Source organism: Arachis hypogaea, chromosome 4 (genome assembly GCF_003086295.3).
Source record: "Arachis hypogaea cultivar Tifrunner chromosome 4, arahy.Tifrunner.gnm2.J5K5, whole genome shotgun sequence".
Taxonomy (NCBI): Eukaryota; Viridiplantae; Streptophyta; class Magnoliopsida; order Fabales; family Fabaceae; genus Arachis; species Arachis hypogaea.
Genome location: NC_092039.1, coordinates 48,778,026 through 48,794,437, shown reverse-complemented (window position 1 = coordinate 48,794,437; position 16,412 = coordinate 48,778,026). Strand labels below are relative to the sequence as shown.

Sequence of the window (16,412 nt, the reverse complement as noted above, 5' to 3'; positions counted from 1 at the left end):
TTAACGTGAGAGTTAACGTAGGCAATGCTAATGATCCAACGTTAGTGACAAAAGTGACTGTCACTAACGTTGGCGTTGTTGATCCTCTTCCACGTTAGAGTTCACGTTAACTAAGTTAACGTGACTCTTAACGTGGGGCATTGCCTAGTTTCCCAACGTTAGTGGTGTTCACTTTTACCACTAACGTTGAGGAGAAACGTTATTGGAGTTCATGTTTCTCGTTAACGTGGAGTCCTCTTTTTCTTCTACGTTAAGTACCACGTTAACTTAGTTAACGTGGCTCTTAACGTAAGCTATGAATGGCTTCGCAGGCATTATTGGTGATCACTTTTCTCATTAACGTTGCAAGCTCTTTGCCATCCCACGTTAGTAGTCACGTTAACTAAGTTAACGTGAATGCTAATGTGGTTCTTCCTTGCTTCATTTGTCCTGAAATCAAGCAATTAAAGTGCATCAAAGCTCTAGCTAGAGTCATGAGATTATGCATCATCAAATTCTCTTGCAATTCTGGCAAAAATCTCATGAAATCATGCAAAATTCACAATAGTTGCTTAAATGAAGGTGTAAGTGTATTTCACCCAAAACTTGCCTTATTCACTAGGAAAATGCATGAAACTACCCTAAAACGGTAAAGAAAAGGTCAGTGAAACTGGCCTAGATACCCTGGCATCACAACACCAAACTTAAAGCTTGCTTGTCCCTAAGCAAGTACTGAAGTATAAGAAAAATGAAATGAAAGAACAAGAAGAAAAAATGGAAGTAGCATTCCTGGTTCATGGAGTTTCATGCATAGCAACTTAGGTTCTTTCCTTTTAGGTTTCAAGCCTTTATCAAATCCCTAGTCACTCTCTTGATTGCATCCCTTGAGGCTTCTTTCTTATTGATCCTTCTCTTTTTTTTTCAAAGTTTATTTTTCTTTTTTTTGCTAGGTGCTTTGTAAGAGGGCGACTCTTTATGATAAGCTTTCAGCCAACACTCCCAAACCAGTTGGTTTTAAGGTGCTAGGTGTTAAGACACCCCTAAGGACTTACTCCCTCAAGTCTCTTTCCCTCATACATACATACCACAGGCACATGGTTTGTTATTCTTCTTTCTTGAGACCTTGGTGTCCAGCACCTCTTTGGGTTACTAAGTGCTCTGTAACAAGGGTTACTCTTGATAGTAGAATTTCAGCTGATAATCCTGGATTAGTTAATCCAGGTTACCAAGTGATAAGGCACCACTAAGAGCTTATTCATCCAAGTATATCCCTTGTACATAAACACCACAGACACATGCCTCAATTTTGAAACCCTTGGTGCCTAGCATTGTTTCTTATTGTGGTTCCTTTCTTATTTTCACTTGTATTACTCTTTTTCTTTTCTTGTTGGGATCTTATTGGTTAGCTAGACTCAAAGAATGTGTCTCAAACATAGGACTTAGGATGGATAGTTACTTTCTTTCCTTTCTTGGTGAACCAACTTAGCTTACTAATCATCCTACCACAAACATTCAGAATGCACTTCACAAAATGACTCCACTATTGTTCTTCCCATAACAATTTCTTTTTTTGATTAACTTAAAGAGACAAGCATACATGTAAGAAAGATGAAAGTGAGCATTCAAAGCATTAGGTTAGCACACTAAGATGTGAATAAGGAAGAATAAGTACAATATGCAGGTTTTATTCAATCAATTTTCACTTAGAGTTCGGTATTTCGAGATGGTTTGATACAACCTCATGATATCTTCCTTGGCGTCATCGTCCTAGCAATCATGTCCTTGTCTGTTTCCTTGGATAATGAGGTATGCTCATCCCCTGGGGTTGATTGGAATCCTGTAACACTATTGAAAATTGCTTGTTCTCTAAGCACTTGGAAAAGAGTTAGCATGCATGTGTATGTGTGAGCGTCTGAGCTTGGCTTGGTGTGTGAACACCAAACTTAGTTCCTTGCTTACCTTAACAAATTAGATGTATGCAATAACTTTGTGTGCTTTTTATTCTAAAACACTATGAGTTAAAAAGACAATCTATGTATTAGAGGCTAAGCCTCTGTCAAGTGAGTTCTCTAATTGCTAGAGCAATGCTTCATCATTAAGGGCTGCAATGCACTCTTAGGTTGGGGTTTTGGTGGGACACCAAACCTAGAGCCCTATATTCACCTTTGTATTGTTTTTGGTGTGTAACACCAAACTTAGCTCTTCACACTATAGAGAACCCACTTTGACATTTTTATCAAAAGACTTATGAAAAGAAAATTACCTCAGGTTAGGTTGCCTCCCAACAAAGCACTTTTTTAGCGTCGCTAGCTCGATGATTCCTTCCTCAGTTGAGGTTGTACTTTTGTTTGGGGGTCTCCCCTATGCTGCCCAAGTAGTGTTTGAGTCTTTGCCCATTCACTGTGAACCTTCTCCTTGAGTTTTCTTCCATTATTTCTATGTGTCCATAAGGTGAGACTTTTGTGACTAGAAAGGGTCCCGACCATCTTGATTTGAGTTTCCCAGGAAAAAGTTTCAGTCTAGAGTTATAGAGAAGCACATGTTGCCCTTCTTCGAAACTTCTGGGTACCAAGTCGAGATCATGCCTCCTTTTTGCTTTTTCTTTGTAAATCTTGGTATTTTCATAGGCTTGAGACCTAAATTCTTCCAATTCTTGAAGCTGTAGGACCTTTTTTTCACCAGCAGTAGTGCTATCTAAGTTCAATATTTTAAGAGCCCAGGAGGCCTTGTGCTCCAACTCTAATGGCAAGTGACAAGCCTTACCATACACCAGTTGATATGGGGACATTCCAATTGGTGTTTTGAAGGCTGTCTTGTATGCCCAAAGAGCATCATCTAGTTTCTTTGCTCAATCTTTTCTTGATATCCCCACAGTCTTCTCTAGAATCCTTTTCAACTCTCGGTTGGATATCTCTGTTTGCCCACTTGTCTGTGGATGATAAGGTGTGGCAACCTTATGCTTCACCCCATATCGCAGGAGTAAGGCTTCCAATGGTCTATTGCAGAAGTGGCTTCCTCTGTCACTAATGAGAGCTCATGGGACTCCAAACCTGGTGAAGATATTCTTTCGAAGGAAGTTTATAACTACCTTGTTGTCATTAGCTAGGGTTGCCACTGCTTCCACCCACTTAGATACATAGTCCACTGCCACTAAGATAAACCTGTTTGAATATGAGGGTGGGAATGGTCCCATGAAATTGATTCCCCACACATCAAACAGTTCAAGTTCTATAATATATTACTGTGGCATTTCATTTCTTTTGGGTAGGTTCCCAGCCCTTTGGCATTCGTTGTAGCTTTTCACCAATTCCTTGGCATCCTTGAAAATAGTGGGCCAAAAGAACCCACATTGCCGCACCTTTGCTGCAGTTCTTTCTCCTCAAAAGTGACCTCCATAACTAGCACTATGGCAACCCTACAGGACCTTTCGTCCCTCTTCTTCTGAGATGCACCTCCTAAGGATTCCATCTGAGCATTTCTTAAAGAGATAGGGTTCATCCCATATGAAATACTTGGCATCATTGATGAGTTTCCTCCTTTGATATTTGTTGATTCCAGGAGGTAAGTCACCGGCTGCTTTAAAATTGGCAATATCCACAAACCAAGGTGCTTTATGAATCATCATTAGCTGCTCATCTGGAAAAAATTCATTTACACTTGTATCATGGGCATCATCCTTCTCACAAGGGATTCTGGATAAATGGTCTGCCACTTTATTCTCCACACCCTTTTTGTCTCTAATCTCAATGTTGAAATCCTGCAACAATAAAATCCATCTGATTAGTCTTGGTTTTGATTCTTGTTTAGCAAATAGATATTTGAGTGATATGTGATCAGTGAAAACAATAACTTTAGAGCCAATAAGATATGATATAAATTTGTCAAATGCAAACACTATTGCCAGCAATTCCTTTTCAGTAGTAGTATAATTTCTTTGAGTATCATTAAGGACCTTGCTGGCATAGTATATGACATGCACCAAATTTTCTTTTCTCTGCCCCAACACTGCCCCAACTGCGAAATCAGATGCATCACACATCAGTTCGAATGGTAGATTCCAATCAGGTGGGGTGATGATGGGAGCTGAGGATAGCCTCTTTTTCAAGTTTTCAAATGCTAGCATGCATTTCTCATAAAAAATAAATGGTGTATCAGACATCAAGAGATTGCTTAAGGGCTTGACTATCTTTGAAAAATCTTTAATAAACCTTCTGTAGAAACCAACATGTCCCAAAAAGCTCCTAATTGCCTTGACATCACTGGGTGGAGGTAACTTTTCAATTAGCTCCACCTTAGCTCTGTCTACCTCAATGCCTTGATTAGAAACTTTATGGCCAAGAACTATTCCTTCTGTCACCATGAAGTGACATTTTTCCCAGTTCAAGACTAAATTGGTTTCTTAACATCTTTTCAATACCAAGGCAAGATGGTTTAGATAATTAGGTAAGGAATCTCCAAATACTGAGAAGTCATCCATGAAAACTTCAATGAACTTCTCTATCATGTCTGAAAAAATGGAGAGCATGCAGCGTTGGAAAGTTGTGGGTGCATTACATAACTCGAATGGCATGCGCCTATAGGCAAACACTCCATATGGGCAGGTGAAGGATGTCTTCTCTTGGTCTCTTGGATCAACCAATATTTGGTTATATCCTGAATAACCATCTAGAAAACAATAATATGCATGTCCCGCAAGTCTTTCCAACATTTGATCCATGAAGGGAAGTGGGAAATGATCTTTTCTTGTGGCCTCATTAGGCTTCCTGTAGTTAATGCACATTCTCCAGCCTGTAATGGTTCTTGTAGGGATTAGTTCATTCCTTTCGTTGGACACCACAGTGATTCCTCCCTTCTTGGGAACCACCTGAACTGGACAGACCCATTGGCTATCTGAAACTGGATAGATTACAACTCCCTGCCACAACTTCATAACTTCTTTCTGCACTACTTCCTTCATTGCTGGATTTAACCTTCTTTGGGGCTGAACAGAAGGTGTGGCACCTTCTTCCAGGAGTATCTTATGCATGTATATGGCTGAACTGATTCCTTTTAAGGCAGCAAGTGTCCATCCAATGGCATCTTTATGCCTTCATAAGACTTGAATCAACTCTTTCTCTTGTTCTTGGCTGAGAGCTGAATTTATGATTACTAGATAACTTTTATTTTCTCCCAAGTATGCATACTTGAGAGTGGTTGGGAGTGCTTTAAGCTCCAAATTGGGCACTTCTTTTCTTTCTTCCTTATCTTCTAGCCTACCTTGAACATGTATTTTAGCGGCTGCAGCTTCTTCGCTTGTTGCTAACACCCCTTCTGTTGATGCTTCAAGTACTTCTTCAAGAGTTTCTTGTACCAAAGCTTCTACGGAGTCTGGTGGACGAAATTGTGATAAAAGAGTTTCAGGCACTGTTAGAGAAGCTCACAACTCCATTCAACTTAACCAGCAAGTGTACTGGGTCGTCCAAGTAATAAACCTTACATGAGTAAGGGTCGATCCCACAGAGATTGTTGGTATGAAGCAAGCTATGGTCACCTTGTAAATCTCAGTTAAGCAGATTAATTGATTTATGATGATTTCAAAAATAATAAATAAACAGAAAATAAAATAGGATAGAAATACTTATGTAAATCAATAATGGGAATTTCAGATAGGCGTGTGGAGATGCTAGAATCCTTTCTTATCTCTACTTTCTTATTACATTCATCCAATCCTTCTTACTCCTTTTCCATGGCAAGCTGTATGTAGGGCATCACCATCATCAATGGCTACTTTCAATCCTCTCGGGAAAATGGTCCTATGCACTGTCACTGCACGGCTAATCGTCTGGAGGCATCACCCTTGTTGAAAGCTACATCCCATCCTCTCAGTGAAAATGGTCCAAATGCTTTGTCACAGCACGGCTAATCATCTGTCGGTTCTCAATCAGGTTGGAGTAGAATCCATTGATTCTTTTGCGTTTGTCATCACGCCCAGCCTTCAGGAGTTTGAAGCTCGTCACAGTCATTCAACACTGGAATCTTACTCAGAATACCACAGACAAGGTTAGACTTTCCAGATTCCCGGAATCCTACTCGGAATACCACAGACAAGGTTAGACTTTCCGGATCCCCATGAATGCCGCCATCTATCTAGCTTATACCACGAAGATTCTGTGGGGGAATCTAAGAGATATGCGCCCGGCCTAGAGTAGAACGGAAGTGGTTGTCAGTCACACGCGTTCATAGGTGAGAATGATGATGAGTGTCACGGATCATCACATTCATCAAAGTGTTGTGCAACGTATATCTTGGAATAAGAATAAAAGAGAATTGAATAGAAAGTAATAATAATTGTATTGAATCTTGAGGTACAGCAGAGCTCCACACCCTTAATCTATGGTGTGTAGAAACTCCACCGTTGAAAATACATAAGTGAAAGGTTCAGGCATGGCCGAATGGCCAGCCCCCTAAAATGTGCTCAATGGCCTCCTAAGATGAAGAATAAAACAAAACTGAGACCAAAGATGAAATGTGGTCAAAAGACGACTAATACACTAGTAAAAAGTCTTATTTATACTAAACTAGCTACTAGGGTTTACATGAGTAAGTAATTGATGCATAAATCCACTTCCGGGTCCCACTTGGTGTATGTTTGGGCTGAGCTTGATCGCTCCACGAGCTGAGGCTTTTCTTGGAGTTGAACTCCAAGTTATAACGTGTTTTGGGCGTTCAACTCCGGATCATGACGTGTTTCTGGCGTTTAACTCCAGACAGCAGCATTTACTTGGCGTTCAACGCCAATTTACGTCATCAATTTCCAAATAAAGTATGGACTATTATATATTGCTGGAAAGCTCTGGATGTCTACTTTCCAACGCCGTTGATAACGCGCCAATGGGAGTTCTGTAGCTCTAGAAAATCCATTTCGAGTGCAGGGAGGTCAGATTCCAACAACATCAGCAGTTCTTTTGTCAGCCTTTTTCAGAATTTTGCTCAAGTCCCTCAATTTAAGCCAGAAATTACCTGAAATCACAGAAAAACACACAAACTCATAGTAAAGTCCAGAAATGTGAATTTAACATAAAAACTAATGAAAACATCCCTAGAAGTAGCTTGAACTTACTAAAAACTACCTAAAAACAATGCCAAAAAGCATATAAATTATCCGCTCATCACAACACCAAACTTAAATTGTTGCTTGTCCCAAGCAACTGAAAATCAATTAGGATAAAAAGAAGAGAATATACTATAAATTCCAAAATATCAATGAATATTAATTCTAATTAGATGAGCGGGACTTGTAGCTTTTTGCTTCTGAACGGTTTTGGCATCTCATTTTTTTCCTTTGAAGTTTAGAATGATTGGCTTCTCTAGGAACTTAGAATTTCGGATAGTGTTATTGATTCTCCTTGTTAAGTATGTTGATTCTTGAACACAGCTACCTATGAGTCTTGGTCGTGGCCCTAAGTATTTTGTTTTCCAATATTACCACCGGATACAAAAATGCCACAGACACATGACTGGGTGAACCTTTTCAGATTGTGACTCAGCTTTGCTAGAGTCCCCAGTTAGAGGTGTCCAGATCTCTTAAGCACACTCTTTTTGCTTTGGATCACAACTTTAACCACTCAGTCTCAAGCTTTTCACTTGGACCTTCATGACACAAGCACATGGTTAGGGACAGCTTGATTTAGCCGCTTAGGCCTGGATTTTATTTCCTTGGGCCCTCCTATCCATTGATGCTCAAAGCCTTAGATCCTTTTTACCCTTGCCTTTTGGTTTTAAGGGCTATTGGCTTTTTCTTTTTCTTTCTATATATATATTTTTTTTCGCCACTTTTCTTTTTTTTCGCAAGCCTTTGCTTTTTCACTGCTTTTTCTTGCTTCAAGAATCAATTTATGATTTTTCAGATCATCAATAACATTTCTCTTTGTTCACCATTCTTTCAAGAGCCAACAGTTTTAACATTCATAAACAACAAGATAAAAAATATGCACTGTTTAAGCATTCATTCAAAAAGCAAAAAGTATTGTCACCACATCAATTTAATTGAACTAATTTCAAGGATAAATTCGAAATTCATGTACTTCTTGTTCTTTTGAATTAAAACATTTTTCATTTAAGAGAGGTGAAGGATTAATGGAATTATTTATAACTTTTAGACATAGTTACTAACTACTAATGATCATGAAGTAGAGACACAAAACATAGATAAACACAACATAAAAACCGAAAAGCAGAAAGAAATAAGAACAAGAAATGAATCCACCTTAGTGGCGTCTTCTTCTTGAAGGACCAACAATGTCCTTAAGCTATTCTAAGTCCCTTCCTTGCCTTTGTTGCTCCTCCCTCATTGCTCTTTGATCTTCTCTTATTTCATGGAGAATGATGGAGTGCTCATGATGTTCCACCCTTAATTGTTCCACATTATGGCTCAAATCTTCTAAGGAAGTGTTGAGATGTTCCCAATAGTTGTTGGGAGGAAAGTGCATCCCTTTAGGCATCTCATGGATTTCTTGATGATGAGCTTCCTCATGCATCTCTTGAGAACCGTGAAGGGTTTCTCTTGCTTGCTCCATCCTCTTCTTGGTGATGGGCTTATCCTCTTCAATGGGGATGTCTCCTTCTATGATAACTCCAGCTGAGTAACATAGATGGCAAATAAGGTGAGGAAAAGCTAGCCTTGCCATGGTGGAGGGCTTGTCGGCTATTTTGTAGAATTCATTGGAGATGACTTCATGAACTTCTACTTCCTCTCCAATCATGATGCTATGAATCATGATGGCCCGATCCACAGTAACTTCAGATCGGTTGCTAGTGAGAATGATGGAGCGTTGAATGAACTGCAACCATCCTCTAGCCACGGGCTTGAGGTCCAGTCTTCTTAGTTGGACTGGCTTGCCTTTGGAGTCTCTCTTCCATTGAGCTCCTTCCATACATATGTCCATAAGGACTTGGTCCAACCTTTGATTAAAGTTGACCCTTCTAGTGTAGGGGCGTGCATCTTCTTGCATCATGGGCAAGTGGAACGCCAATCTCACATTCTCCGGACTAAAATCTAAGTATTTTCCCCGAACCATTGTGAGATAATTCTTTGGACTCGGGTTCATACTTTGATCATGGTTCCTAGTGATCCATGCATTGGCATAGAACTCTTGAACCATTAAGATTCCGACTTGTTGTATGGGGTTGGTTATGACTTCCCAACCTCTTCTTCGGATCTCATGTCGGATCTCCGGATACTCATTTTTCTTTAGCTTGAAAGGGACCTCAGGGATCACCTTCTTCTTTGCCACAACATCATAGAAGTGGTCTTGATGGCTCTTGGAGATGAATCTTTCCATCTTCCATGACTCGGAGGTGGAAGCTTTTGTCTTCCCTTTTCCTTTTCTAGAGGATTCTCTGGCCTTAGGTGACTGGTGGACGAAATTGTGATCCATGTTCTAATTATTTTGAGATGAAGGCTTCTAAGGGGCAGCAGCTGAATTCACAACTCCGTTCAACTAACCAGCAAGTGTACTGGGTCGTCCAAGTAATAAACCTTACGCGAGTAAGGGTCGAATCCACAGAGATTGTTGGTATGAAGCAAGCTATGGTCACCTTGTAGATCTCAGTTAGGGAGATTAAAGGGTAATTGTGATTATTGGAATAATAAATAAAAAGGAATAATAAAAGGGATAGAATACTTATGCAGATTCATTGGTGGGAGTTTCAGATAAGCGGATGGAGATGCTGTAGAGCCCAAGGACGCCTGCTCTCCTATTGCTTCTACTCAATCCTTCTTACTCCTTTCCATGGCAAGCTTTGTATAGGGGTTCACCATCAACTGTGGCTACTTTCTTCCTCTCGGGGAAATATCCTGTGCGGCTGTCACTCGCACAGCTAACCAGTCTGGAGGCATCACCCATGGCTGATGGCTACATCCCATCCTCGCAGTGAAAACTAATGCTCACGCACTCTGTCACAGTACGGCTAATCACCGGTTGGTTCCCTCCCCTACTGGAATAGAATCCCTCTTTTGCGTCTGTCACTAACGCCCAGCAGGTTACAAGTTTGAAGCACGTCACAGTCATTCATTACCGGAATCCTACTCGGAATACCACAGACAAGGTTAGACTTTCCGGATTCCCAGGATCCTACTCGGAATACCACAGACAAGGTGAGACTTTTCGGATCCTCATAAATGCCGCCATCTATCTAGCTTATACCACGAAGATTCTGTTGGGGAATCTAAGAGATACGCATTCAAGCTCTGTTGCATGTAGAACGGAAGTGGTTGTCAATCACGCGCGTTCATAAGTGAGAATGATAATGATATTCACTTTAATCATTATATTCATCATGTTATTGGGTACGAATGAATATCTTGGAATAAAACTAAGATAGCATTTGAATAAAAGAAGCTAGAATTTCATTAATACTTGAGGTACAGCAGAGCTCCACACCCTTAATCTATGGTGTGCAGAAACTCCACCGTTGAAAATACATAAGCAAAGGGTTCAGGCATGGCCGAATGGCCAGCCCCCAGAACGTGATCACAGGATTCAGAATCAATCCAGGATGTCTAATACAATAGATAAATGTCCTATATATACTAGACTAGCTACTAGGGTTTACATGAGTAAGTAATTGATGCATAAATCCACTTCCGGAGCCCACTTGGTGCATGCTTGGGCTGAGCTTGATCAATCCACGAGTAGAGGCATTTCTTGGCGTCAAACTCCAGGTTATGACGTGTTTTGGGCGTTCAACTCCGGATCATGACGTTTTTCTGGCGTTTAACTCCAGACAGCAGCATGAACTTGGCGTTTAACGCCAAGTTACGTCATCATTCTTCGAATAAAGTATGGACTATTATATATTGCTGGAAAGCCCTGGATGTCTACTTTCCAACGCCGTTGAGAGCGCGCCAATTGGAGTTCTGTAGCTCCAGAAATCCATTTCGAGTGCAGGGAGGTCAGATTCCAACAGCATCAGCAGTCCTTTTGTCAGCCTTCATCAGAGTTTTGCTCAAATCCCTCAATTTCAGTCAGAATTTACCTGAAATCATAGAAAAACACACAAACTCATAGTAAAGTCCAGAAATGTGAATTTTAACATAAAAACTAATGAAAACATCCCTAAAAGTAGCTTAAACTTACTAAAAACTATATAAAAACAATGCCAAAAAGCATATAAATTATCCGCTCATCACAACACCAAACTTAAATTGTTGCTTGTCCCCAAGCAACTGAAAATCAAATAGGATAAAAGAAGAGAATATACTATAAATTTCAGAATGTCAATGAATATTAATTTAATTAGATGAGCGGGACTTGTAGCTTTTTGCTTCTGAACAGTTTTGGCATCTCACTTTTTCCTTTGAAGTTTAGAGTGATTGGCTTCTCTAGGAACTTAGAATTTCAGATAGTGTTATTGACTTTCCTAGTTAAGCATGTTGATTCTTGAACACAGCTACTTATGAGTCTTGGCCGTGGCCCTAAGCACTTTGTCTTCCAGTATTACCACCGGATACACAAATGCCACAGACACATAACTGGGTGAACCTTTTCAGATTGTGACTCAGCTTTGCTAGAGTCCCCAGTTAGTGGTGTCCAGAGCTCTTAAGCACACTCTTTTGGATCACGACTTTAACCACTCAGTCTCAAGCTTTTCACTTGGACCTTCATGACACAAGCACATGGTTAGGGACAGCTTGATTTAGCCGCTTAGGCCTGGATTTAACTTCCTTGGGCCCTCCTATCCATTGATGCTCAAAGCCTTGGATCCTTGCTACCCTTGCCTTTTGGTTTTAAGGGCTATTGGCTTTTTCTGCTTGCTTTTTCTTTTTTTTTTCGCCATTTTTTTTTTCAAGCTTTTGCTTTTTCACTGCTTTTTCTTGCTTCAAGAATCAATTCATGAATTTTTCAGTTCATCAATAACATTTCTCTTTGTTCATCATTCTTTCAAGAGCCAACAATTTTAACACTCATAAACAACAAGATCAAAAATATGCACTGTTCAAGCATTCATTCAGAAAACAAAAGTTATTGCCACCACATCAATATAATTAAATTAAATTCAATAATAATTTCGAAATTTATGTACTTCTTGTTCTTTTGAATTAAAACATTTTTCATTTAAGAGAGGTGAAGGATTAATGGATTTTATTCATAGCTTTAAGGCATGGTTACATACTAATGATCATGAAGTAGAGACACAAAACATAGATAAACACAACATTAAAAATCGAAAACAGAAAGAAATAAGAACAAGGAATGAATCCACCTGAGTGAGGGTGGCGCCTTCTTGAAGAACCAATGGTACTCTTTCAATTCTATGTCCCTTCCTTGCCTTTGTTGCTCCTCCCTCATTGCTCTTTAATCTTCTCTTATTTCTTGGAGAATGATGGAGTGCTCATGATGTTCCACCCTTAATTGCTTCCAATATTTGTGTGGAGGACAACTTATCCCCTGAGGTATCTCAGGGATCTCTTGATTTGCAGCCACATGTTCTAACCAACTGAGCTATTCCAGCTTATATATAAGTCTTTCCATCTCCCAAGACTCAGAGGTGGAAGCTTTTGTCTTTCCTTTGAGGTTTCTCTGGCCTTAGGTGCCATCAATGGTAATGGAGAAGCAAAAAGCTATGCTTTTACCACACCAAACTTAAAATATTGCTCGCCCTCGAGCAAGAAAAGAAAGAAGAGAAGAAGAAGAAGATGGAGGTGAGTGAGGGGAGATGGATTCGGCTATATGGGTGGGGTTGGGTGGGAAAGAGGAGGTTGATGTGAATGGTGAATGGGGTGATTGGGAAGAGGATTTGAGGTGATTGATGAAGAAGATTGGAAATTGTGACATGGGGAATTCAAATCACAAAAGTAGGATTAGAAGGTAAGGTGGGAATATGGTGGGTGGGGATCCTGTGGGGTCCACAGATCCTGAGGTGATCCTGTGGGGTCCACAGATCCTGAGGTGAAAAGAAATACCATTCCTTCACCATACAGGCATGCAAAATGCCTTCATACATCATTCTGGCGTTCAAACGCCCATTGGTGCATGTTCTGGGCGTTCAACGCCCATGTGATGCATGTTTCTGGCGTTGAACGCCAGTTTCATGCTTGTTCCTGGCGTTCAGCGCCAGATTGTCCTCTGTGTGCACATCCTGGCGTTAAACGCCAGGTTGTTGCTTGTTTCTGGCGTTCAGCGCCAGAATGGTGCTCTGTTCTGGCGTTGAACGCCGGCCAGATGCACCTTCTGGGCGTTGAACGCCAGCCCGTGCGTCCTCCAGGGTGAAAAATTTTTTTTCTTCTGTTTTTGACTCTGTTTTTAATTTTTTTGATTTTTTCGTGACTCCTCATGATCATGTACCTAATTAAACACAAAAATAACAAAGAAACAAAATAAAATAAAATTAGATAAATAAAATTGGGTTGCCTCCCAACAAGCGCTTCTTTAATGTCAATAGCTTGACAGTGGCTCTCATGGAGCCACAAGGTGATCAGGTCAATGTTGTATAGTTGTCCACACCAAACTTAGAGTTTGGATATGGAGTTTGAACACCAAACTTAAAGTTTGGTTGTGGCCTCACAATACCAAACTTAGAGTTTGACTGTGTGGGCTCTTCTTGACTCTGAACTGAGAGAAGCTCTTCATGCTTGCTCTCTTTTGTCACAGAGGGATGGCTATGTGCCTTGAACACAAGGTAGTCCCCATTCAATTGAAGGACTAACTCACCTCTGTTGACATCTATCACAGCTCCTGCTGTGGCCAGGAAAGGTCTTCCTAGGATGATGCATTCATCATCTTCCTTCCTAGTGTCTAGGATTATGAAATCAGCAGGGATGTAAAGGCCTTCAACCTTTACTAGCACGTCCTCTACTATTCCATAAGCTTGTCTCACTGACTTGTCTGCCAATTGTAATGAGAACAAGGCAGGTTGTACCTCAATGATTCCTAGCTTCTCCATTACAGAGAGTGGCATCAGATTTATCCCTGACCCAAGATCACATAGAGCTTTTTCAAAGCTCATGGTGCCTATGGTGCAAGGTATTAAGAACTTGCCAGGATCTTGTTTCTTTTGAGGTAGAGTTCTCTGAATCCAAGTATCTAGTTCACTAATGAGCAAGGGAGGTTCACTTTCCCAAGTCTCATTACCAAATAACTTGGCATTCAGCTTCATGATAGCTCCTAAGTATTGAGCAACTTGCTCTCCAGTCACATCTTCATCCTCTTCAGAGGATGAATAGTCTTCAGAGCTCATGAATGGCAGAAGGAGATTTAATGGAATCTCTATGGTCTCTAGGTGAGCCTCAGATTCCTCAGGATCCTTAATAGAAAACTCCTTCTTGCTTGAGGAACGTCCCAGGAGGTCTTCCTCACATGGATTTTCGTCCTCCTCCTCCCCTATGCATTCGGCCACTTTGATTAAATCAATGGCCTTGCACTCTCCTTTTGGATTTTCTTCTGTATTGCTTGGGAGAGTACTGGGAGGAGTTTCAATAACTTTCTTACTCAGCTGGCCCACTTGTGCCTCCAAATTTCTAATGGAGGATCTGGTTTCATTCATGAAACTGAAAGTGGCCTTTGACAGATCAGAGACTATATTAGCTAAATTAGAATTATTTTGTTCAGAGTTCTCTGTCTGTTGCTGAGAAGATGATGGATATGGCTTACTATTATTCAGCCTATTGCGTCCACCATTGTTAAAGCCTTGTTGAGGGTTTTGTTGATCCTTCCAGGAGAAATTTGGATGATTTCTCCATGATGGGTTATAGGTGTTTCCATATGGTTCACCCATGTAATTAACCTCTGCCATGGCAGGGTTCTCAGGATCATAAGCTTCTTCAGAAGCTGCCTCTCTAGCACTGTTGGATGCATGTTGCAATCCATTCAAATTTTGAGAGATTATGTTGACCTGTTGAGTCAACATTTTGTTCTGAGCCAATATGGCATTCAGAGCATCAATTTCAAGAACTCCTTAATTTTCTGAGGTACCCCATTATTTACGGAATTCCTCTCAGAGGTATACATGAACTGGTTGTTTGCAACCATGTCAATGAGTTCTTGAGCCTCTTCAGGCATTTTCTTCAGGTGAATAGATCCAACTGCAGAGTGGTCCAGTGACATTTTCGAAAATTCAGAGAGACCATAATAGAATATATCTAATAGGGTCCATTCTGAAAACATGTCAGATGGACATCTTTTGGTCAACTGCTTGTATCTTTCCCAAGCTTCATAGAGGGATTCACCATCTTTTTGTTTGAAGGTTTGAACATCCACTCTCAGCTTGCTCAGCTTTTGAGGAGGAAAGAATTTATCCAAGAAGGCAGTGACCAGCTTATCCCAGGAGTCCAGGCTATCCTTAGGTTGTGAATCCAACCATATTCTGGCTCTGTCTCTTACAGCAAAAGGGAAAAGCATGAGTCTGTAGACTTCAGGATCAACTCCATTCGTCTTTACAGTCTCACAGATCTGCAAGAACTCAGTTAAAAACTGATAAGGATCCTCAGATGGAAGTCCATAAAACTTGCAGTTTTGTTGCATTAAAGCAACTAGTTGAGACTTAAGCTCAAAGTTATTGGCTCCAATGGCAGGAATGGAGATGCTTCTTCCATCAAACTTGGATGTTGGCTTTGTGAAGTCACCAAGCATTCTCCTTGCATTATTATCATTATTATTTGCGGCTGCCATGTCCTTCTCCTGTTCGAAAATTTCTGAAAGGTTGTTTCTGGATTGTTGTAATTTAGCTTCTCTTAATTTTCTCTTCAGAGTCCTTTCAGGTTCTGGATCAACTTCAACAAGAGTGCCCTTCTCCCTGTTCCTGCTCATATGAAAGAGAAGAAAACAAGAAAAGAAAAAGAAATCCTCTATGTCACAGTATAGAGATTCCCTTATGTTAGTAGAAGAAGATAGGGGTATAAGAAAGAATAGAGATGGAGATTCGGATTTTTGGATGAAGAGAGGTGAAGAGAAGTGTTAGTAATTAAATAATTAAATAGAATAAAAGAAGAGAAGAGGAGAGAAATTCGAAAATAATTTTGAAAAAGAGGTTAGTAATTTTCGAAAATTAAAGATAAGATAAGTTTAAAATTAAAATTTAAAACAAAAAGAATTTTTGAAGAAGAGAGGGAGAATTTTCGAAAATTAGAGAGGGAAAAGTAGTTAGGTGGTTTTGAAAAAGATAAGAAACAAACAAAAAGTTAGTTAGTTGATTGAAAAAGATTTGAAATCAAATTTTGAAAAAGATAAGAAGATAAGAAGTTAGATAAGATATTTTGAAATTAAATTTTGAAAAAGATAAAATTTTGAAAAAGATAAGATAAAAGATAAAATAAAAGTTTTAAGAAAAAGATATTTTGAAAAAGATTTAATTTTTAAAAAGACTTAACTAACAAGAAACTACAAGATAAGATTCTAGAATTTAAAGATTGAACCTTTCTTAACAAGAAAGTAACAAACTTCAAATTTTTGAACCAA

General features: G+C 39.8%; 1 non-coding gene across 1 annotated transcript; it reads left to right on the top strand.

The window, feature by feature from the left end:
* Positions 1 to 15,120: 15,120 nt before the first annotated feature.
* Positions 15,121 to 15,224, top strand: LOC112799551 (small nucleolar RNA R71). Its single transcript, XR_003201125.1, has one exon. It is a non-coding gene; the product is annotated as a small nucleolar RNA R71 (small nucleolar RNA).
* The last annotated feature ends 1,188 nt before the right edge of the window (positions 15,225 to 16,412 follow it).